At 45.9% G+C, this 23806-nt stretch overlaps 1 non-coding gene across 1 annotated transcript; it reads left to right on the top strand.

Annotated features, from left to right (window-relative positions):
* Nucleotides 1–3724: 3724 nt before the first annotated feature.
* Nucleotides 3725–3819, top strand: trnai-uau (transfer RNA isoleucine (anticodon UAU)). The gene is made up of 2 exons: nucleotides 3725–3762; nucleotides 3784–3819. It is a non-coding gene; the product is annotated as a tRNA-Ile (tRNA).
* Nucleotides 3820–23806: the final 19987 nt, after the last annotated feature.

The raw sequence follows: 23806 nt of genomic DNA on the forward strand, positions 1-23806 counted from the left end.
ACTGTGATTGCAGTTTAGTAAAAGATCTTAAACCGGGGCAGGTGTGGTGAAGACACTGATTGCTTCTTTCTCTGTTGTCCATTTATTGTTTTCTCTTGCAGCAAGTTGGCTCTGCTGTTTCCGAATTATCAGGATACGACAACTGAACTTCCACTGGGTCTCCAAGAAACCTACAATCAGAATAAACAAATCTTTGATCAAAATGTTTTGCCTCCAAAGCGAATCTCTTTCGCACTCAGTCTGCAAAATAGAGAGAGGGGAAATAAAATAAAAGAAAAATCGGTAAACTAAAAATGTGCACGGAGAACAACACCGAGCGGAGAATGTGAACAGAATTTACTATCCAAGCCCGACGGGCCGAGTGGCCTCATCCTGTCCTGTAAAATACGAACAATCCCCAATTCTGCTGGGTGAGATTATTATTTTCTGATTTTCTTTTTTTGGTAAATATAAGAGCGGACGGGGTCCCGCACCACGGGGTAAACGGGTCAGATCCAGACCTGGCGCTCAGTGTTAGTGTTAATATTGAGCACGGTGTTCTATCCGTGTAAAAATCCAATCGCGGATTTCTTGCTTTATATTCGACACATTCCCTTCCTGTGTGTTTAATCAGGGCAGGGAATGTTTTGCTAGTTTCGTGATCTTCATTTTCAGGAAATTCGTAAATTCGTCTCGAAACATGAGTTTTCCAGTTTCAATTTCGCTAAATGGAGTTGAGGTGCAGATCAGCGATGAGCTGTTGTGACTCCGCGCCGGTTTAATAGGAATTCGACTTTTCAGTGAAGTGAACCGTCTCAATCCGGTTTATTTCTTTATTTCTAACATTGTTTATTTTGAGTGACAGATTTATCGAAAATTCTGTGAGAGTTCCGTTGTCAGTTTTCTGATCAGTTGGAATCTGAAGAAGATAAAAATAAGAAAAGAAAAACATTACAAAGGTCAAAACTCGAACTGATACAATCACCTTGTCTGCGTCTTTAAAGGTGATTAATTCTCCCCGGAGAACTGTTCAATGTTTATCCCTTCAGCCACATCACGAGAACACATTATCTGCTCATTATCACATCGCAGTGTTTGGGATCTTGCTGGGCGCAAATTGGGTGCCTCGTCTCTTGCATGTCAGCAGTGACTACACTTCAAAAAGTGCTTCATTGTCTGAAAAGCGCTTTGGGACGTCTGAGGTGGTGAAGGGCGCGATCTAAATGCAATCCTTTTTCCTGTTGCCCCATGTGCCAGGTGCCATATTGGAATCCTGTCGACTGGCGTATGCAGGAAATTTTGGGGGGAAATTGGATAAAGGCCTTATTTCGGCGCAGGTAGCGTGATGCGCTGTTTCCCCGCGCCCAATGACCCTGGCGCAGGCAGGACGCAAGATTCGACTGTCCCGAAGACTCACCTGCATTCAGCGTTCCATTCCGGGCCTTGCACGTGGGATCAATGCAATATGCGCTTTCCACCACCAGGGGAGCTCAATCTCTTAAAGGGAGGATGTTTCGTCGAAATCTATCAAAGGTCGCTGGTCCCTGTTCTTTGCTGAAAATAACAGTCGACTGTCTGCACGGAGTCTGAACTGAGATGAGACATCACACATGTAAAACACAGATGCAGGTTCCATCCTTCTGTTCACACGCTGATGAGTTATGTTAAATGTAAGGAATCTTACAACACCAGGTTATAGTCCAACAAATTTATTTTAAAATCACAAGCTTTCGGAGATTATCTCCTTCGTCAGATGAATGAATGAAAAGGTTCTCAAATCGCATATCTTATACTATGTTGGGACAGCATCACACCAATCAAAAGGTGTCGTTGTTATTCAAACAGGCCAGTCACGGAGAACAGCACGTCCCAGTACACTAGATATACATTGTGTCTATTACACAGGCAGGCAGAAAGAAACTCAAAATGGCAGAGAGAGAGAGAGAAAGAGAATTTTGAAAAACATATAATTTTTTTCCTGGTGGGGTTACGTGCAGCGTGACAGGAACCCAAGATCCCGGTTGAGGCCGTCCTCATGGGTGCGGAACTTGGCAATCAACTTCTGCTCGACGATTTTGCGTTGTCGTGTGTCTCGAAGGCCGCCTTGGAGTACGCTTACCCGAAGATCGGTGGCTGAATGTCCTTGACTGCTAAAGTGTTCCCCGACTGGGAGGGAACCCTCCTGTTTGTCGATTGTTGCGCGGTGTCCGTTCATCCGTTGTCGCAGCGTCTGCATGGTCTCGCCAATGTACCATGCTCCGGGGCATCCTTTCCTGCAACGTATGAGGTAAACAACGTTGGCCGAGTCACAGGAGTATGAACCATGCACCTGGTGGGTGGTGTCCTCTCGTGTGATGGTGGTATCTGTGTCGATGATCTGGCATGTCTTGCAGAGGTTGCCGTGGCAGGGTTGTGTGGTGTCGTGGACGCTGTTCTCCTGAAAACTGGGTAACTTGCTGCGAACGATGGTCTGTTTGAGGTTGGGTGGCTGTTTAAAGGCGAGTAGTGGAGGTGTGGGGATGGCCTTAGCGAGGTGTTCGTCGTCATCGATGACATGTTGAAGGCTGCGGAGAACATGGTGTAGTTTCTCCGCTCCAGGGAAGGACTGGACGACGAAGGGTATTATGTTAAAACATTGAATAAAGGTTGAACACAACTAAATCCCACATCCTCCAATCTGCACGCCAGTCCTCACCAATTTGTCGATATCAGTTGGTACCAAGCCTGGAGAGTGCATGCACCAAGCTCCTCTGCTGATGCTGAGAGACCTGGTTGCAAGAGGTGGGCAGAAGGAGGGACATCCTATATTTGCAGAGGTTGGGCGGTGGGGGTGGGCAAGAGGCACTCCAGACATATATCCAAAAGGTAGCGGGAGGCAGCGGAGGACGAAGTCATTGCCAGGCGCACAGTAGCATGGACTTCGATGCAGTGCAGGAGGAAGTTCAATGCTTTGACATTAGTGGTCAAGGTGAGTGAGGTCAACTCTCAAATGATGTCACCTACCAATTGCACCACGCACGACATCCCCATCACTCAGATACCAACAAACTCTTTCCATCAGTATTCAACTCTTCAAACCAGAGACTTCCTCTCACCCTTACACGTTACCACTGTTGCAAGCCGCCCACCAACAACTCACAGGTCACACACACTGGCAGCTATCAGCCATCACACAGACACACGTCCTGCTTTCTTGCAGGTGAAAGTGGCGCATATCAGGAGGCAGCAAGTGGTAGCGGCATTTAGCCCGTCGAGCCTGTTGCACCATTCAATGAAATCATGGTGGAGCTGTGACCGAGCTCCATATATCCGTCTTAGCCTCATATCCCTCAATAACATTGGTTCACAGAAATCTATTAATACCAGATTTAACAATCATAAGTGAGTTAGCATCAATTACCGTCTGAAGAAGAATGTTCCAAACGTCTCATTCTTTCCTTGCAGAAGCCGAGGTGACGTGTGTGCAACACACCTGGAAAAAAGAAAATGTCTCATGATGTTGTGAAGATTGAAGCTGAATATGAATTTATCCCATTTCACACATTGTCATTAATGCAGAATGAAAATGCTCTTGGGCGGTAATCAAACCCCAGCTTTCTGTGTGGCAGGCAAGAATTCGACCACGAAAACATCAATGCCCGAGCGGCAGTTGGCTGCATGTGTCCACTTGGAAACCTGTCTGAAAGAACATGCAATCTTACAGACCGAAATTGAGGTTGTTTGATGAGAAACAAGCAAACATCCAGCTCTCGTGGCGCAATCGGTTAGCGCGCGGTACTTATATAACAGTATCAAGCTCGAGCAATGCCGAGGTTGTGAGTTCGAGCCTCACCTGGAGCAAGTGAACATTTTGCATCTGAATATTTCCACCGGAGTTCAAGGTCCAGCTGGTCTGTTCCAAAAACATCTCCTTCTTCGTGTTCACATGTGGGCACTTTGGTTCCTCTGGTCGGCCGTATTGCAATAGCAGGTGTGAGTTTAGTTGTTAACAGGCGGGAGAAGGAGCGATTGGCGACAGCATGAAATGGCAAAGGAGGCGCCACGAGATCTGAAAATCTAAAAAACCGAACACACAATTCTTCTTTTCGTGAAACAGGCATTCTTCTGTTTGAAGTGCCGTGTGGGAATATGGGGATCGGGCGGGAAAATAGAGTCGAGGTCGAAGATCAGCCATGAATGGCGAAACAGGCTCGAGGGGCCGTCGGGACAACTCCGGCTCCTACTTATTGTGTTCTTATGTAACAGCTGACACGCTCCTGGTTGCTTGGCTGTTTGTTTTGCAATATCCCTCCCCGCCTATCCGCTTAATCCAGTTTGTTGCTCCCACTTTCAAATTCAACTTGTTTCGCTTCCTGATCATGTGATAAAAATAGTGGAGTGCAGAAGGTTCATAACCCGCAGGAAGGTCAACGGTGGAAGGAATGAAAGCAGCGATTTTGCTTCGACAACAATGACGAAACACTCACTTTTCCTTCATTTTTCTCTCTTGGAGTAAACTTTGGGGAAAGTGAAGCGAACTTGAGTGACTGTAAAATCACCAGGGGTTCTTGCTGCACAAGATGAAATTGGCGACATCGGCATCTGAGAGGCTGAAATCGTGAACATTGTTCCCGAGTTTCGGTAAGAGGCGGCACGGATTGATTTGTAGCGCTGAATGTCTCTGCATTCTACCGCCCACGTGGATGATGCTGGAAGTGTCTGCAAGGAGTGGGTGGGGGTTAAAAAGTATCTAATTTACTCGAGCAAAGAAATCAGATCAGCCCAACGAAACTCCGTGTTAACCATCCAATTAACAAGCTACAGATAAATGCACCAATCCAAATATTTCCAGGTAACGATGGAAGAGACTCACTTTGAAGCAGTTTAAACACTAAGCAATCTCTGTGCAAACAAGGGACGGGTGGTGTGAACGGGCAATCAGTGGTCTTTCGAAATGATCATCGACAGTCCGAATATTTCTGGGGAAAATGGTGATCAGAGAAGAACAAAGTCCTTTTCTGAGAATGCTCACCAAAAGTCAACATATTGACACACATCGTCTCTCCCGCAGTTGTTCCTCCGCTGGAGGAGAAGAACTTGCCAGCTGTTTTAAATTTAACAGCCTGAAACAAGGATTATGAACTCTGGACCCTCAGATCACGACTTTGCTTATCTGATGCTTTACGGACTGAGCTATCCATGTGCACGGTTTTGTGGTACTCCTTCATAAAGATTCATGGTAGGTCTCTAAATTATCGCTTGTGGGCGTCGAACTCGAGTGAGGGACGTTTGACAAAATTCTCAGCAATGTCTTGAGGAGAATCCTTGTTTGTGTTGAACCTGATGTAAGAAACATGGAGAGGTAACTCGTGAGTTTACAACTCTTCCTGTTTGTGCCAAATGTCTTGTCATTCGTTTGCACCAATTAAAAAAAACACTTTACCCAGTTGCTCAAAATCTAAACTTGTGCCACACGGGAGCTGGAAAATGTCTCTTGACCTGTCAGCGGATCAACAACTGAAAACGGAATAATTCCACCCGTTACTCAGTGACACCGGGCAACACATTAACCTTCCGAATTTTCCTACACGGCACTTCAAACAGGAGAATATCTGTTTCACGAAAAGAAGAATTGTGTGTTTGGTTCATTAAATTTAAAGATCTCGAGCCGCCTCATTTGAGAATTCATGCTGTCGCCAATCGCCCCCTCTCCCGCCTATGAACAAATAAACTCACACCTGCAATTGCAATACGGCCGGCCAGAGGAACATAAGTGCCCACTTGAGATCACGAAGAAGGAGATGCTGAATGGAACAGACCAGCTGTGTCTTGAACTCGGGTGTAAGTGTTCAGAAGCAAAAGGTAAAACTGCTCTCCGTGAGGCTCGAACTCACAACCTCGGCGTTTAACTCAAGCCTGATACTGTTAAATAAGTACCGCGCGTTAACCGATTGCGCGACTTGAGCTGCGCATGATTTGTTTTCCATCAAACACCCTCATTGTCTCTTCTTTCTGACAGGTTTCCAAGTGGAAACATGCAGCCAACTGCCGTTCGGCCATTGGTGTTTTCGTGGTCAAATTCTTGCCTGTCACACAGGAAGCAGAGGTTTGATGACCGCCCAATGCAGGAGCATTTTCATTCTGCATTCATGACATCGCGTGAATTGGGATAAATTCAAAATCAGCTTCAATCTGCACACCATCTTGGGACACTTTCTTTTCTCCACGTGTGTTGCGTTGACGAAACCTTGGTATTTTGTCCTCTGGAGCTGAAACTTGCTTTGGAATTCAGTTAATCCTGCCTTCTGTATCGCTGAAAAAATGTGAGAAATAAATGAGTGAATTTTCACCGTAAGTTGCGACACAGCCGTGCTGGATTGGGATTTGAACCAGGGATTTGTAGCACAAACAATGAGGGAAATCTCCGTAAGCGATAATTATACCCCAAGACCAAACAAACGCCACGAGCAAAGCCATGCAGCAAGTGTACAATTCGCAGCCACCCACAGCCGACCAGTCAGCCTTTCAGATCCCTTCTGTTCATCCAATCTCGTTTTCTATTCCGATGTTCAGCAATGTCAAGTTGAGCACGAACTATTTCAGGTCACCAATATTAGGCTCTCTTTACCACATTCGTTTTGAATGAACGACTTATATTATCAAGTAAAACTTTGCAGAATTTACTGCTCTAAAGCGACATTGTCAACTGTCTCGGCATCCGCAGGTTTTACACTGAACCATCAGTATAATAAAATTGCTACTTTTTCACTGTGAGGGGGAAGAGAGATAAATGTGGAGACATTAGCTCCGAATTCATCTGGGTTGCACTTTTGCTTTTCCTACCGTCTCAGTATTTCTTTCTTTACCCTTCCCTGTTGGTTTTGCAGGTTCGATCAGCATTGTCCGTTCAAGGAAGCCTGAGAAGTCCACCAGAGGAAAATACAAAGAGTCAAGAGACTGAGACAGGGAGATTAAAGTATAGGAAAAAAGAGTGCAATTGTCAACTTTTGCGAATTAGCAGAATTTAAGATGGAGCTGGGAACAATTCCTTCATGTATTTTGAAATCTTGCAAGAGATCATTAGATTCCCAACTGAAAGTTCCCGCATTGCGGAGAATCTTTCCGAGAGTTGGAAAGACGATTATTTCGCTTGAACCCAAGCACTGAACATGCCTTGGAAAAGTCGATTAAATTATAAGTCTAAAGCCTTAACCATTCAGCCATTTCTACACGGTTGTGCATCAGAATGCATACGGTTATCACAGGCGATCTGGCAGACTGCAAATTCTTTCAGACAGGTTTCCAAAGCGATATATGTAACCTGCTGCCGTTTAAACATTGAGGGTTAGTTGGGAGAAATCTCGCTTTCTTTGCAATTCAGTAGGTTTCGTTTCCCAGCCATTGCGGAAACTTTTTGCATTAAGCACCCATCAGATAGCCTGCATTGGGATCAATTCAAACTCAGATTCAATCCACACACCATTTTGAGACGTTGTCTGTGCTGCCCGGATGTTGCGTCGATGAACACTTTGCATTCTGTCCTTTGGTTCTCAAACATGCTCTGAATAGAAGTCAATTCTGCCATCGGGAACGCTGAAACGATGTGAGAAACCAATTGGTGATTTTTGACTGAAATTGTGACACAGAGGGGGCTCGTCTGGCATTTGAACCAAATGCTCGTCTCTTCATTTGAGACTCTCCTATTTCAATCTCCATTCACGGGCTGAGTCTGAATAAATCCGTCAGCTTGTGATTCTTTGCGAGAGAGCGGGAGATGTTGAGAAATGTGCTGAAGATTTCCGTGGATTCATTAATAGTGCACATTCTCACATATATTAGAAAATGGACTTTCACACAAACTTTCAACAATTTTTCTTTGTTGATCACAGCCTGCTGGAGGGAGGAGCGCATTGGTACATCCGGGTTTGTTGGAAAGACTGTGCTTGTGCGGGGAGCAAAGGATCAAATGGCGGAGCGGACCTGTTTGTTCCCCGAGTCCATCACAGCCTCAGACTGACGAAAGGAAGGGGAGGTTCGTGAAAAAATGGGCGAAGAGTAGTTAATGAGTAGATTTTGTTGGTAGGAGGGTCAGTTCCCAAGGTCACTTTTCAAAGTTCTGTCACTTCCTTTGCTGTTTACATACCGTTCGTTTATTTAATGTTTAAATCAGCAGGGCCGAAAATAAAATTGCCTCTTCTCTCCGCTTATATTGAATGACCCGCCGTGTGTTTTTGTATTGTATGTTTTAGTTTAAAGCTCGGGTTTACCATAAACCGATGGACGTCAAAACCTGCCGTGGATGGAGGGCGGGTTGATTTTCTTGAAGGGGCAAATCTCACTGGGCAGGTAAAAGGACCTCCAGCCGAATGCACAGAAATAACTCCGAACAAAAATGACAATGTTCTAAGTGCAATTTAAACCCCCATCTACAGAAGAAACCGTGAAATAAACACTGCGCTTTAGATCGCTCGACCACCTGAGCCAATACTGGAGACAGCCTTCCTGACTGAAACCTGTGTGTGGGAGTTAGTCGTGTATCGATCCCCTTCCGTGCGACGAGGCCCGGCAGGCGGCTGGCAGAAACGGCTCGGAATGGGACTCGCTTCACTCCGGCATCAGCGGCTGGTTTAGAAACGTTCTGGCTGCTGCTGTTACTCGGCCTCCCAAACTCTGGGTGCTCTGTGGAGGTCAGTCCTGATTTCTCTCTTCTGGATCCGGCTCCAACTCTTTACTGTTGACGGGAGCGCGTCTGGTACCAAGTGAGTCAGAACCGTGTGCAAATCACGACCCGAGTACATCGACTCGGGGACTGGCGATTGGTTTTATATTGGGTTATTGTTTAAGGTATGGGCTGTTCAAAGTTTGTGTCATAGTAATTATCATAATTATTTCCAGCTCCTCCTGCTCACTGGTGCTCGGTGCTTCACCCTGTGATTTACCCTCAGTCTCACCAGACACATCCTCTCGAGAGGGTGCATCTGGGCTGCTGATGGAAACGGTGAATCGGGTGCAGCAATAGACGCTTCGGAGTTACCAAGCTCACTGTCATATCCTTACTTCTTTAAATGATGGGAGACCTCACAATTAACAACAACTTACATTTATATAGCGCATTTAACATAATAAAATGTCCCAAGGCGCTTCACAGGAGCGTAATCAGATAACATTTGACAGAGATCCACAAAAGGAGCAATTCGGAAACGTGAACTAAAACTTAGTGAAAAAAGGTCGGTTGTAATGAGCGTCATAAAGGAGGAGAGAGAGGCGGAGGGGTTTAAATCGGGTATTCCGGAGTTTGGGCCCAGGCAGCTGAAGGCAAGACCGCCAATGTCGGAGCGATTAAAATCAGGGGTTCACAGGAGGCCATAATTTGAGGAACGCAGTGATCTCGGAGGTTTGTGGGACTGTGAGTGGTTTCATCAATAGGGAGAGGCGAGGCCACGGAAGGGTCTGAACGCAAGAATGAGGATTTTAACATCGAGGCATTGGCGAACTGGGAACCAATGTCGGTGAGCGAGCACGGGGGTGATGGACAGTTTCAAAGCGAAGCAACGTGTGCACGATTGGAGGGACAGTGTGACTCGGGATAATTGGCCTGGGGCAGTGAGAACATCTCTTGAGCATTAAGATATTCAGCAGCAAAAGAGGCAGGGAGATGAGATCTGTGTGTCTATTTATTCTGGCATCTGCAAAATCCATCGTTTCTCAATGACCAACATCTTTCTCCCCCCTGTCCCTGCTTTCCAGTTAAGCGTTTTATTTTCAGTCGCTGTATTTGCTTCGAACATCTAATTCCCCGGCATCTGGAGAAGCAGAGGAAGCTGGAGGAAAATAACAGACAGAAGCAGAAGGAGGTGGCAGGTGAAACTGGCAGAAGATGTGAGTGTCACTTGCTTCAAATGAGGCATGAGAGGCCGGCGTTACCTTGCACCTTTCAGAGGAGATGCGTTGATCAGGGAGGTGTATTTTGGAAATGGAAACAGTTACACCAGCAGGTTGTGATAGTATTTCCCCTCACTGTCCATTTCATGTTCATACCTACCCGCACTTTGTGATTTCATTCTCTGTACAAGTCTTTCGTGTTCTTACAATAAATGTCATTTTGTCCGAGCAGCTTGTCTGGGGCGAAAGTGACGTCAATTTCAAAGGGACAAGTCGGTAAAGCAGCGTTGGTCGGCTTGCTTGAAGGAAAATTGCACAAGTTCCCTGGTGGTCTGATTGTTAGGATTCGGATACAGGTCGGGTTGGTTTTCTGGAAGGAGCAAATCGACTCCCGACTCCTGGGTGCAGGGGACACATTCTCTCATTTCCAGATTAAAACCCAAAGAAATTTTCACTCATTCTGGACTTCGTTAAATGCTTCTGGAGGGCTGAGCGACTGGGATACAATCTTCCAGGTATTTCCTGCCCATGTGCTCGGTGTATGTGGAGCTTTGACCGGGCCGCGGTTGCATGTTTCCCATGGAGGGGCAGTAATGCGATGTCAGAGGCTGCGTTCACTGCTTTCCGCCGGCAGCGGGTGATTGGAGAGAGCGGGACCGGACAGGCGGCCTCAATGTTACTGCTTGTCGAGGCCTCACTTACTCCGGGAGCTGGGGAACAGAGTAAAACTGATGTCTTTGTTGCCGCGGCTGTAACTGATCCCATTTTCAAAATGCACCTCCCTGATCAACGCATCTCCTTGGAAAGGTGCAAGGTAACGCCGGCCTCTCATGCCTCATTTGAAGCAAGTGACACTCACATTTTCTGCCAGTTTCACCTGCCACCTCCTTCCGCTTCTGTCTGTTATTTTCCTCCAGCTTCCTCTGCTCCTCCAGATGCCGGGGAATTCGATGTTCGAAGCAAATACAGCGACTGAAAATAAAACCTTACCAGGAAAGCAGGGAGAGGGGAAGAAAGATATTGGTCATTGTGAATCGATGGATTTTGCAGATGCCAGAATAATTAGACACACAGATCTCATCTCCCTGCCTCTTTCAGCTGCTGAATATCTCAATGCTCAAGAGATGTTCTCACTGCCCCAGGCCAATTTTCCCGAGTCGCACTGTCCCTCTAATACTGCACACGTTGCTTCGCTTTGAAACTGTCCATCACCCCCGTGCTCGCTCACCGACATTGGTTCCCGGTCCGCCAATGTTCGATTTTAAAATTCTCATCCTTGTGTTCAGGTCCCTCCGAGGCCTCGCCTCTCCCTATCGCTGTCAACTCCCACAGTCCTACAACCCTCCGAGATCACTGCGCTCCTCAAATTATGGCCTCCTGTGAACCCCTGATATTAATCGCTCCACAATTGGCGGTCTTGCCTTCAGCTGCCTGGGCTCAAACTCTGGAATAGCCGACTTAAACCCCTCCGCCTCTCTCTCCTCCTTTATGACACTCCTTGCAACCGACCTTTTTTCAATAAATTTTAGTTCACCTGTCCAAATATCTCCTTTTGTGGATCTGTGTCAAATTTTATCTGGTTCCGCACCTGTGAAGCGCCTTGGGACATAATTTTATTATGTTAAAGGCGCTATATAATTGTTGGTTGTTGTTAATTGTAAAGTCTCCCACCACTTAAAGAATTCATGATACGTCAGTAAGCTTGGTAACTCCGAACTGTCTGTTGCTGCACCCGATTCACCGTTTCCATCAGCAGCCCAGATGCACCCTCTCGAGAGGATGTGTATGGTGAGACTGAGGGTAAATCACAGGGTGAAGCACCGAGCACCAGTGAGCAGGAGGAGCTGGAAATAATTATGATAATTACTGTGACACAAACTTTGAACAGCCCATACCTTAAACAATAACCCAATATAAAACCAATCCCCAGTTCCAGAGTCGATGTACTCGGGTCGTGATTTGCACACGGTTCTGTCTCACTTGGTACCAGACGCGCTTCCGTCAACAGTAAAGAGTTGGAGCCGGATCCAGAAGAGAGAAATCAGGACTGACCTCCACGGAGCACCCAGAGTATGTAAGGACGAGTAGCTACAGCAGCCAGAGCGGTTTCGAAACCAGCCGCTGATGCCGGAGTGAAGCGAGTCCCATTCGGAGCCGTGTCTGCCAGCCGCCTGCCGGGTCTCTTCACACTGAAGGGGTCCGATTCAGGACTCACTCCCACACACAGACTTCAGTCAGGAAGGCTGTCTCCTGTATTGGTTCTGGAGGTCGATCGATCGAAAGCGCAATGTTCAATTCACGATTTCTTCTGTAGATGGGGGTTTAAATTGCACTTAGAACATTGTCATTTTTATTCACTCACGGAGTTATTTCTGTGCATTCGGCTGGAGGTCGCTTTTTCCTTCCCAGTGAGATTTGCCCCTTCCCGAAAGTCAACCCGTCCTCCACCCACGGCAGGTTTTGACGTCCATCGGTTTATCGTAAAACTGAGCTGTAAACAAAAATATAAAATACAAAAACACACGGCGGGACATTCAATATAAGCGGAGAGAAGAGATATGTTTACTTTCGGCTCTACTGATTTAAACATTAAATAAACAAACCGTTCGTAAATCGCCAAGGAAGTGGCAGAACTGGGAAAAGTAACCTTGCTCACTGAACCTCCTACCTTCAAAATCTGCTCAGTAACTGCTTCTTCGCCCATTTTTTTACTAACCTCCCCTTCCCTTCGTCAGTCTGAGGCTGTGATGGACTCGGGACCGAACAGGCCCCCTCGGCAATTGGGCCCTTTGCTCCCCGCACAAGCACAGTCTTTCCAACAAACCCGGATGTACCAATGCGCTCCTCCCTCAAGCAGCGTGTGATCAACAAATAAAAAGGGTTGAAAGTCTATGTGAAAGTCCATTATCTAATGTATGTGAGAATGTGCACTATTAATAAATCGAGGGAAATCTTCAGCTCATTTCTCAACATCTCCCGCTCTCTCGCAAAGAATCACAAGCTGACGGATTTATTCAGACTCAGCCCGGAGATGGAGATTGAAATGGGAGAGTCTCCAATGACAGACGAGCATCAGGTTCAAATGCCAGGCGATCTCCCTCTGTGTCACTATTTTAGTCAAAAATCACCAATTGGTTTCTCACATCGTTTCAGCGTTGACGATGGCAGAATTGATTCATAGTCAGAGCATGTTTGAGAACCAAAGGACAGAATGTAAAGGATTTGTCGACACAACACACGGGCAGAACAGAAAATGTCTCAGGATGGTGTGTGGACTGAATCTGAATATTAATTGATCCCAATTCAGGCAATCTCATGGGTGCACAATGCAAAAAGTTTCTGTAATGGCCGGGAATCGAATCCAACTGACTTGCAAAAGAAGCGAGATTTCTCCTGCTTAAACACCAATGCCTGAACGGCAACACGTTACATTTGTCGCTTTGGAAACCTGTCTGAAAGAATTTAAAGTCTGCCAGATCGCCTGTGATAACCGTACGCATTCTTATGTACACTCGTGCAGCAATGGTTGAATGGTTAAGCCGTCGGACTTGTAATCTAATGGGGTTTTCCTCGGGATTTTCGCATTCTCCTTGCATCGCAGCTGTTTGAGTTGAAACGAAATGATCAGTTTTCCAACTCAAGGAGAGATACTCCGCAACATGGACACTTTGAATTGAAAGCCCGATGGTCTCTTGTAAGATTTCAAAATACATGAAGGAATTGTTCCCAGCTCCATCTTAAATTCTGCTGATTCGCAAAAGTTGACATTTACACTCTTTTTTCCTGTCTGTAATCTCTCTATCTCTCCCTGTGTCAGTCTCTTGAATTCTTTGTATTTTCCCCTGATGGACTTTTCAGGCTTGCTTGAACGGCCAAGGCTGATCGAATCTGCAAAACCAACAGGGAAGGGTAAAGAAAGAAAGACTGAGACGGTAGGAAAAGCAAAAGTGCATCCCAGATGATGAATTCGAAGCTAATGTCTCCACATTTATCTCTCTTCTCCCTCACAGTGAAAAATTAGCAATTTTATTATACTTATGGTTCAGTGTATAACCTGCTGATGCCGAGACAGAGGACAATGTCGCTTTAGAGCAGTAAATTCTGCAAAGTTTTACTTGATAATACAAGTCGTTCATTCGAAACGAATGTGGTAAAGAGAGCCTAATATTGGTGACTTGAAATAGTTAGTGCTCAACTTGACATTGCTGAACATCGAAATAGAAAACGAGATTGGATGAACAGAAGGGATCTGAAAGGCTGGCTGGTCGGCTGTGGTGGTTGCGATTTGTACAGTGGTCGCACGGCCCTATTCGTGGCGGCTGGGATGTCGTGGGGAAGAATCCTCGCTGCGGGCGGTTTTGCTGATCATTTATGCGACAGGTCTCGGGTTCAAATCCCAATCGAGCGGTGTTTTGGCGCCACTTTTGTTGAAAATTCACTCATTTGCTTCTCACATCGTTTCAGCGATGCAGAAGGCAGGATTGACTGAATTCCAGAACATGGTTCAGCTCTCGAGGACAGAATGACGAGTTTTCGTCAACGCAACACACGTGGAGAAAAAAGAAAATGTTCAGATTGAAGCTGAATATGAATTTATCCCAATTCACGCGATGTCATGAATACCGAATGAAAATGTTCCTGCATTGGGCGGGAATCAAACCCCAGCTTCCTGTGAGGCAGGCGAGAATTCGACCAATAAAACTCCAATGGCCGAATGGCAGTTTGCTGCATGTGTTCACTTGGAAACAGACTGGAAGAACAGAGAGTCTCACCCGCCGCAAATGAGGCTGTTTGCTACAAATGTTATCCTTACGCGGCTCCAGTAGCGTAATCGGTTCGCGTGCAGTATTTATGTAACAGTATTAGGCTCGAGCAATGCCGAGGTTGTGAGTTTGAGCCTCACCTGGAGCAGTTTTACCTTTTGCTTCTGAACATTTCCACCCGAGTTAAAAATGCAGCAGGTGTGTTCCAATAAGCATCTCCTTCTTCGTGTTCTCCTGTGGGCACTGAGGGTTCTCTGGCCGGATTACAATCGCAGGTGTGAGTTTATTTGTGAATGGGCGATTGGCGTCAGAATGAATGGCAACGGAGGCGGCACGAGATCTTTAAATTTAATGAACCGAACACAATTCTTCTTTTCGTGAAACAGACATTCTTCTGTTTGAAGTGTCGTTTCGGAAAATTCGGAAGGTTAATGTGTTGCCCGGTGTCACTGAGTAACGGGTGGAATTATTCCGCTTTCAGTTGTTGATCCTGTGACAGGTCGGGAGACCTTTTCCTGCTCCTGTGTGGGACAAGTTCTGCCTTTCCAGCGGAATAATAACTGTTGGAGAGTCGATCCCTGCGATGTTTTGTCAATATGTTGACCTTTGTTGAGCATTCTCAGAAAAGGGCTTTGTTCTTCTCTGATCACGATTTTTACCAGAAACATTTGGAGAGTGGAATATCAGTTGGAAAGACCACTGATTGATCGTTTACACCACCTGTCCCTTGAATGTACAGAGATTGCTTTGTGTCTAAACTGCTTCAAAGTGAGTCTCTTCCATCGTTCCCTGGAAATGTTTGGATTGGTGCAGTTATCTGCAGCTTGTCAATTGGATGGTTAACAGTGAGTTTAGTTGGGCTGATCTGATTTTTTTGCTCGAATAAATTAGGAACACTGGAATATTGGAACAGGAGTAGGCCATTCAGCCCCTCGAGCTTGCTCCGCCATTTGATAAGATCATGGCTGATCTGTGATCGAACTCCATACACCTGCCTTTGGCCCACATCCCTTAATATCTTTGGTTACAAAAAAGCTATCTCTTTCAGATTTAAATTTCGCAATTGAGCTAGCATCAATAGACTTTTGCAGAAGAGAGTTCCAAACGTCTACCACCCTTTGTGTTTAGAAATGATTTCAAATCTCATTCCTCAAAGGTCTGGCTCTATTTTTTATACTGTGCCCCCGACTCCGAGAATCCCCAACCAGCGGAAATAGTTTCTCTCTATCCACCCTATCTGTTCCCCTTAATATCTTATAAACTTCGATCAGATCACGCCTCAACGTTCGAAACTCGAGAGAATACAACCCCAATTTGTGTAATCTGTCCTCGTGACTTAACCCTTGAAGTCCGGGTATCATTCTCGTGAACCGACGCTGCACTCCCTCCATTTCCAATATGTCCTTCCGAAGGTGCGGTGCCCAGAACTGCTCACAGTACTCCAGGTGCGGTCTAACCACGGTTTTGTATAGCTGCAACATAACTTCTGTCCCCTTGTACTCTAGTCCTCCAGATATAAAGGTCAGCATTCCATTACCCTTCTTGATAATTTTCTGCACCTGATCATGACACTTCAATGATCTGTGGACCTGAACCCCGAAGTCCCTGTGGACATCCACTGTTTTTAACGTTTTACGATTTAGAAAGTACCCTGTTCTTTTCTTTTTTGATCCAAAGTGGATGACCTCACATTTGCCTATATTGAATTCCATTTGCCCCAGCTTTGTCCATTCATTTAATCTATCAATATCCCTTTGTAATGTTATGTTTTCATCTAAACTGCTTACAATGCCACCAATCTTTGTGACATCGGCAAACTTCGATATGAGACTTTCCATGCCTTCATCTAAGTCATTAATAAATATTGTGAATAATTGAAGCCCCAAGACAGATCCCTGCGGGACTCCACAAGTCACATCCTGCCAATGTGAGTACCTCCCCATTATCCCGACTCTCTGTCGCCTTTCGCTCAGCCAACTTCCGAACCAAGTCCGTATTTTTCCCTCGATTCCACGGGCTTCTATCGAAGCTAACAGTTTCTTATGTGGGACTTTATCAAATGCCTTCTGGAAGTCCATATAAATAACATCCATTGGCATTACCCTCTCCACTAATTTGGTCACCTCTTCAAAAAATGCAGTCAGCTTTGTCAGACACGACCGACATTTCTCAAATCCATGCTGGCTCTCCGATTAACTGAAAATTCTCGAGGTGTTCAGTCACTCTATCCTTAAGTATAGAATCCAGCATTTTCCTCACAACAGATGTTAGGCTAACTGGTCGACTATTCCCTGGTTTCCCTCTCTCTCCTTTCTTAAAAAGCGCAGTGACATGTGCAATTTTCCAATCTAGAGGGACAGTTCCTCAATCTAGGGAACTTTGAAAGATTATAGTTCGGGCATCTGCAATGTGTTCACCTCCTTCCTTTAAAACCCCGGGATGGAAACCAGCTGGTCCTGGGGATTTGTCACTCTTTAGTGTTGTTATTTTCTTCATTACTGTTATTTTACTTATATTAATTTTATTGAGTCCCTGTCCCCGATTCAATATTAATTTTCTTGGGATTTCCAGGATGCTATCCTCTTTTTCTACTGTAAATACCGACGCAAAGTAATTATTCAACACGTCCGCATTTTTCCGTTGTCAAAGATCACATCCCCACTTTCAGTTTTCAAGGGGCCAGCACTGCTCCTGACTATCCTCTTTTACCTAATATAACTACAAAAGTTTTTCGTATTAGTTATGATATCCATTGCAAGTTTCTTTTCATACTCTCTTTTTGTAGCTCTAACTATCTGTTTTGTGACCATTTGTTGATCTTTGTATCTTTCCCATTCGCCAGGATCTGTGCCATTTTTTGCCTTTTTGTATGCCCTTTCATAATGTCTTATACTGTCCCTTATCTCTTCAGTTGTCCATGGCTGGTTTGTTTTGGCAAGTAGAGTTGTTGCCCCTCAGGGGTATTAACTGATTCTGTATCACGTTAAATGTTTCTTTAAACATTTCCCACTGATCATCAGTCGTTTTACACATTAACAGATTTGCCCAGTTTACTGTGGACAGTCTCTGTCTCATCACATTGAAGTCGGCCTCACCCAAGTCTAGAATCTTATCAGGTGATTCACTTTTTTCCCTTTCAAATATTACATTGAACTCGATCATGTTATGAATGCTTTTGGATAGATGTTCACGTACAGTCAAGCTGTTAACTAAATCTGGTTCATTACTCATTAGAAAATCTCGTTTGGCTTGCCCCCTTGTTGCCTCAAGGACATACTGCTGCAGAAAACTATCCCGGACACACTCAGTAAATTCACTACCTTTCTGACAGTTGCTGGTCTGCTTTTCCCAATCTATGTGAAGGTTAAAATCCACCATTACGACCACTATGCCTTTGTTAAACGCTTGTCTAATCTCTGCATTTATACAATCTAGCACTTCAGAGCTGCTGCCAGGGGTCCCATACATAACTCCCACTGTAGTCTTAGGTCCTTGCCTATTTCTCTATTAAACCCATAAGGTCTCTTTTGCCTGCCTACCCCTCGTTATACCCTCCATGATCATTGAAGTGATTTCATCTCTAATCACGATGGCTTACTCCTCCACCTCCTCCATTTTCCCTATCCCTCCTGTCGACCTGATCACCTGGCACATTTAGTTCCCAATCCTGACCATCCTGCAGACATGTCTCAGTAATAGCGGTCATGTCATACCCTCCAATTTGAATTTGTGCCTGTCGTTCATTTAATTTATTCCTTATACTCCGTGCGTTCGTATGTAAAACTCTTAGATGGGCCCACACCCTCGCCAGACCTTCAGCTTTGATGCTTGGTTAATCGCTTTGCACCTTCTAGTTTTCACTTTATCTGTAGTGTCGAAAGTACACTTTCTTTCTGCTGCTCCACGCTTTTCTCTTCCACTTGTTCTTGAACAAGTATTTGTACTATTTTTAATGTAAATTTACCCTGGGTCCTCCCGTCTCTTGCTTCTCTCAACTTTACTCTCTTCTGACTCCCCGCTCAGGTTCCCATCCCCCTGCCACTCCACGCCAACAGCAGTAGCAACTTCCCCTGCAAGGCTGTTAGTCCCGGATCTGTTGAGGTGCAACCCGTCCGGCTTGTACAGTTCCCACCTTTCCCAGAATCGGTCCAAATTCCTCAGGAATCTAAATCCCTCTCTCCTGCACCAACCCTCCAGACACGCATTCACCTGATCTATTCTCCCATTCCTATAATCACTAACACGTGGCACTGGGGGTATTCCTGAGATTACTACCATTGAGGTCCTGCTTTTTTACTCATTTCCTTACTCCTTATATTCTGCTTGCAGGACCTCATCCCTCTTTTTAACTGTGTCGTTGGTACCGATATGGACCACGACCTCTGGCTGTTCACGCTCCCCCTTCAGAATGTCCTGCAGCCGCTCAGTGACATCCATGACCCTGGCACCAGGGAGGTAACATACCATCCTGGAATCACGTTTGCGGCCGCAGAAACGCCTGTCTGCTCCCCTAACTATCGAATCGCCGATCACTATTGTTCTCTTGACCTTTCTCCCCCCCCCCCCCCCCCCCCGCTTTACAGCTGAGCCACCCATGATGCTTTGGACTTGGCTCTGTCTGCACTCCCCAGAGGAACCCTTTCCCCCACCATTACCCAGATCTGAATACTGGCTGAAGATTGAGATGCCCTCAGGGGAATTCTGCACGAACCCGGACCTCGAGCTCCACCAGCTGACGACACTTCCTGCACATGTGCTTGTGCAGGACACGGGAAGAGTCCTGGAGTTCCCACATGGCACAGGTCGTGCATTCGACAGGATTGAGCTGCCCTGCCATGCCTTAATTTGTTTGATTAACTTAAATATAGCAAAAACAAATTACGGTTATTTTTGGTTATATTACTCTAGTTAAGTAGTTTAAGCTTTAATTTTAATGAGCTTCCAGGAGTTTTACACTTCAAGCTTTTAATTCAATTTTACCTAATTCCCTAACTCAGAGAAAAAAACGAAGACTCACCAGCCAATCACCGACCTGCTGTCCTGTGACTTGTTTTTTTCACCGATTGCCTCTGTGCCGCTCGGAGTGCGGGTCGGCCTTCGAGCCTGGGCCTTGAGCAGTCTCCGAGTCCTGCGCTCTCTCCCAGGTCCGCTCCCGCCTGCAGCTCCGCTCTTTTTCATCCCACCCACTCCTTGGAGACACTTCCAGCATCATCGACGTGGGCGGTAGAATGCAGAGACATTCAGCGCTTCAAATCAATCCGTGCCGCCTCTTACCGAAACTCGGGAACAATGTGAACCATTTCAGCCTCTCATATGCCGATGTTTCCAATTTCATCTTGTGCAGCCAGAACCCCTGGTGATTTTACAGTCACTTAAGTTCGCTTCACTTTCCCCAAAGTTTGGTCTGAGAGAGAACAACGAAAAATAAAGGAAAAGTGAGCGTTTCCTCATTGGTGGCGAAGCAAAATCGCTGCTTTCATTCCTTCCACCGCTGGTCTTCCTGCGGGCGATGAACCTTCTGCACTCCGCTATTTTTATCACATGACCAGGGACTGGAAACGAGTTGAATGTGAAAGTGTGAGCAACAAACTGGATCAAGCGGATAGGTGGGGCGGGATATTGCAAAACAAACAGCGAAGCCACCAGGAGCAGGTCAGCTGTAACATCAGAACAGAAGAAATAGGAGCAGGAGTCGGCCTCACGGCCCCTCGAGCCTGCTCCGCCATTCAATAAGATCATGGCTGATCTTCGACCTCAACTCTATTCTCCCGCCCGATCCCCATATTCTTTACACGACATTTCAAACAGAAGAATGCCTGTTTCATGAAAAGAAGCTTTGCCTGTTCGGTACTTCAGATTTAAAGATCTCGGGCCGCCTCCTTTGCCATTTCATGCTGTCGCAAATCGCCTCTCTCTCCGGCCTATTAACAACTAAACTCACACCTGCTATTTCAATACGGCCGGCCAGAGGACCCAAAGTGCCCACATGAGAACAGTAAGAAGGAGAAGCTTAATGGAACAGACCAGCTGTACCTTGAACTCCGGTGGAAATGTTCAGAAGCAAAAGGTTAAAACGCTCCCGGGGAGGATCGAACTCAACACTTCGGCATTCCTCGAGCCTGATATGGATATGGCGGGAGGTTTAGAGGGGATTTGAGAAAGAACTTTTTCACCCAGAGGGTGGTTGGAGTCTGGAACTCACTGCCTGAGAGGGTTGTGGAGGCAGGAACCCTCACAACATTCAAGAAGCATTTGGATGAGCACTTGAAATGCCATAGCATAAAAAGCTACGGACCAAATGCTGGAATATGGGATTAGATTAGACTGGGCTTGATGGCCGGCGCGGACACGATGGGCCGAAGGGCCTCTATCCGTGCTGTGTAACTCTATGACTCTATGACTCTATGAAACTATTATGTAATACCGCGTGCTGACAGATTACGCTGCTAAGGCCGCATGCTATTAATACTCTCATTAAACACCCTCATTTTTGGCCTGTAAGGTTGTATGTTTTTTCAGACAGGTTTCCAAGTGGATACATGCAGCCAATTGCCGTTCGGCTATTGGTGTTTTAGTGGTCGAATTCTTGCCTGCCACACGGGAAGCGGGAGTTCATTGCCGCCAAAAGCAGGAACATTTTCTGCATTCATGACATCGCGTGAATTGGGATAAATTCATATTTAGCTTCAATCTGCAAAACATCTTGAGACTTTTTCTTTTCTCCAGGTGTGTTGCGTTCACTTAACCTCGGCTTCGAAACGCAAAGGGTGGGAGACGTTTGAAACGCACTTCTGCAGATGGTAGTTGACGGTAGCTCACTTGTGAATGTTAAATCTGAGATTGATAGATTTCTGTGAACCAAGGGTATTAAGGGATATTGGGCTAAGCCGGGTGTATGGAGTTAAATCACAGGTCCATATCTAAATGTCACTGCCACTTGCAGCCTCCTGATTTGAGCCACCTTCACCTGCAAGAAAGCGGGACGTGTGTCTGGGTGATGTTCCTGTCATGGTTAAATAGCTGCCAGCGTGTGTCACCTATGAGTTGTGGGTGGGCGGCTTGCAACAGTGGTAATGTGTAAGAGTGAGAGGAAGCGTCTGGTTACAAGAGTTGAGTACTGATGGAAAGAGTTTGTTGGTATTTGGGGGATGGGGGGTGTATTGCATGGTGCAGTTGGTCGGAGATGCCACTTGAGAATTGCCCTCACTCAGCTTGACCACTCATGTCAAAGCAATGAACTTCTTCCTGCACTGCATCCATGTTCATGATGATGTGCGCCTGGCATTGAATTCGTCCCCCGCTGCCTCCAACTGCCTTTTGGATATCTGTCTGGAGGGCCTCTTGCCCTCACCCACCCCTGCGGATACATCATGCTCCTCCTTCTGTTCAACTCCTGCACCACCGACTCTGAGCATCAGCAGAGAACCTTGGTGCATGCACCCTCCAGGCCTGGTACCAACTCAGATCGGCAGATTGGCGAGGCCTGGCGTGCAGATCGGAGGATGTGGGATTTGGTAGTGTATAACTTTTATTCAATGTTTGAACATAACTCATCAGTTTGCAAACATAGGGATGTACCTGCATCTATGTTTTACGTGAACAACGTCTAATCTCTGTTCAGACTCCGTTTAGACAGTAGACTGTTATTTTAAGCAAATAACAGGTACCAGCGACCTTCAAGCGATTTCGAAGAAAAATCCTCCCTTAAAGAGATTGAGCTCCCCCGGGCGGTGGAAAGTGTGAATTGCAAAGTTTCCACGTGCAAGGCCCGGAATGGAACGCTGAATGCAGGTGAGTCTTCGGGCCAGCCGAATCTTGCGTCCTGCGTGCCCAAGGGTCATTGGGCGCGGAGTAACAGCACATCACGCTACCTGCGCCCAAAAACGGCCCTTATCCAATTCCCCCCCTACCCCCACACAACGTTTCCTGTGTGTGCCAGTCGACAGGATTCGGATATGGTACCTGACACATGGGGCCACAGGAAGAACGATTCCACTTCGATTGCCCTCTTCACAACTCGGACGTCCCAATGCGCTTTACAGACAACAAACCACTCGTTGAAGTGCAGTCACTGCTGATATGTAGGAAACGAGGCAGCCAATTTGCACACAGCAAGATCCCAAACACAGCGATGTGACAATGACCAGATAATGTGTTATAGTGATGTTACTGGAGGGATAAATATTGAACAGGGTAGCAGGGAGAACGAATTACCATTAAAGGTGAAGACAAGGTGATTGTATCAGTTCGAGTTTGGACCTTTGTAATGTTTTTCTTTCCTTATTTTTATCTTCTTCAGATTCCAACTGATCAGAAAACTGACAACTGAACTCTCAATGAATTTTCGATAAATCTGTCACTCAAAATAAACAATGTTCGAAATAAAGAAATAAACCGGATTGAGACGGTTCACTTCACTTCACTGAAACGTCGAATTCCGGTTAAACCGGCGCGGCGGAGTCACAGCAGCTCATCGCTGATCTGCACCTCAACTCCATTTAGCGAAACAGAAACTGGAAAATTCATGTTTCGAGACGAGTTCACTAATTTCCTGAAAAATGAATATCACTAAACCAGAAAAATATTCCCTGCCCTGATTAAAGACACAGTCGAATATATCGCAAGAAACCCGCGAATTTATTATTACACGGATAGAATACCGTGCTCAATATTAACATTAACACTGAGCGCTTTACCCCGTGGTGCGGGACCCCGTCCGCGTTTATATTTACCAAAAAAAAAGAAAACCAGAAAATAATAATCTCACCCGGCGGAATTGGGGATTGTTCGTATTTTACAGGAAAGGATGAGGCCACTGGGCCCCACAGGCTTGGATAGTATATTCTGTTCACATTCTCCGCTCGGTGTTGTTCTCCGTGCACATTTTCAGTTTCCCGATTTGACTTTGTTTTATTTCCCGTCTCTTTATTTTGCAGACTGAGTGCGAAAGCGATTGCTTTAAAGGCAGAACGTTTTGATCAAAGATTTGAACATTGTTTATTCTGATTGTAGGTTTCTCGGGACCCAGCGGGAGTTCAGTTGTCAGTTTCCGGATCAGTCGGAAACAGTGGAGCCAACTTGCTGCAAGAGAGAAAACAATAAATGAACAACGTCAACAAAGCGAAAGGAAGAGAAAGAGACAAGCAGTGTATGAACCATCTCTGCCCAGCGTTTAGGATCATTTGGTGAATCAATTCATCATC

Source organism: Heptranchias perlo, chromosome X (assembly GCF_035084215.1).
Source record: "Heptranchias perlo isolate sHepPer1 chromosome X, sHepPer1.hap1, whole genome shotgun sequence".
Classification (NCBI taxonomy): Eukaryota; Metazoa; Chordata; class Chondrichthyes; order Hexanchiformes; family Hexanchidae; genus Heptranchias; species Heptranchias perlo.